Consider the following 1,527-nt stretch of genomic DNA (forward strand, 5'->3'; position numbering starts at 1 on the left):
TGCTTAGTAAGTTTGTAACATGTACATTCTTACCTTGCCAATACAATATACAATCACAAAGCATGTAAACCCAAATCCAACATGAGAATAATTAATTCAAAAACTTATATAATTACATTCATACTCTTAACTTCCATAAGGTACACATTACTTACCTTTCATTAAACTAATGAAATTTTCATTAAAAGCTTTTTCTGAAGTTCACACGAGGTAATAATACGATGGTTGACCCATCCTTTTTCATAATTCGATAACTGAAGTTACCCCTTTTCATAGTTCGACAGCTGAAGCTTTCCCTTTTCATAATTTGATGGTTGTCACCATCCCTTTTCATTGTTCGATGGCAGTCACCATCCCTTTTCATAATTTTATAGTCGAAGCCATCCTTTTTCATAGTTCAATAGCCGAAGCCATCTCTTTTCATAGTTCGATGGTCCTCACCATCCCTTTTCATTGTTGATGGTCGTCACCATCCCTTTTCATAATCGATAGTCGAAGATATTCTTTTTCGTATTCGATAGCCAAAGTTATCCCTTTACATTTGTCGATGATCGACGTTACGCCGTTGGATTTTTCCATCAACACTCAATTTAATATTATACAATAATATCATTCAATTCATAGAATAAAAATTGAAACTTAAACGTACGAACTTACCTCGACGATAAACGTAGAAAAATGAAGTCGACTAATTTGAAGCTTTTTCTTTGCCTCGATCTAAATCCGTACGTGGTTTATCTTGATCTAAATGAATAAATTCAGCTCAATTCAATAATCATTCAATTCAATTTAACTAAAATTCACATTTTAGCAAAATTACAATCTTTCCCTTATACTTTTGATTTGTTAGACATTAGTCCTTACGCTCGTAAAATGAAATTCATGCAATTTCATCACTACCCAAGCCTAGTCGTGTATCATACAAGCTTATAGCATCCCACACATTTCATTAATTCACAATTTACACCATGAATATTTCACAAATTTTAATTTAACACCTAATTGACAAATTTATCAAAAATCACTTAACAAAAGTTCTTTATCTATCAAGAATGATTTATTTTCTACCCTCAAAAATCAAAAACCACATGTATTTATTCATGGAAGAACCCTAACCTTTTAACAATTTTGCAAATTACTCCCTGGGCTAGTTAGATTAAGCTACAACGACTCCAAAAACATAGAAATAAAAAAAAAACGGAATGAAAAATCACTTATATTCAAGGTTATTGTCTTAGCCAAGACTTAAGATTTAAAAATGGCTATTCTCCTTCAAATTTTTGGTGGTATAGCTCGAGTAAGAAGATGATACCATATTTTCATTATTTTGATTTAATAGGTATTTATGAAATTACCAAATTAACATTTACTTATAACATTAAAATTCACCTATTCATTGTCCCTTTTGTCCACTCAAACAAGAAATGGTCTATTTACAACATAAATCCCTTTACTAATTAATTTCATAGTCATATGATACCTTTAACTTATAGAATTCAAATTTTTCACCCTATGCAATTTAGTCCC

The sequence above is a fragment of the Gossypium raimondii genome, chromosome 12, assembly GCF_025698545.1.
Source record: "Gossypium raimondii isolate GPD5lz chromosome 12, ASM2569854v1, whole genome shotgun sequence".
Taxonomy (NCBI): Eukaryota; Viridiplantae; Streptophyta; class Magnoliopsida; order Malvales; family Malvaceae; genus Gossypium; species Gossypium raimondii.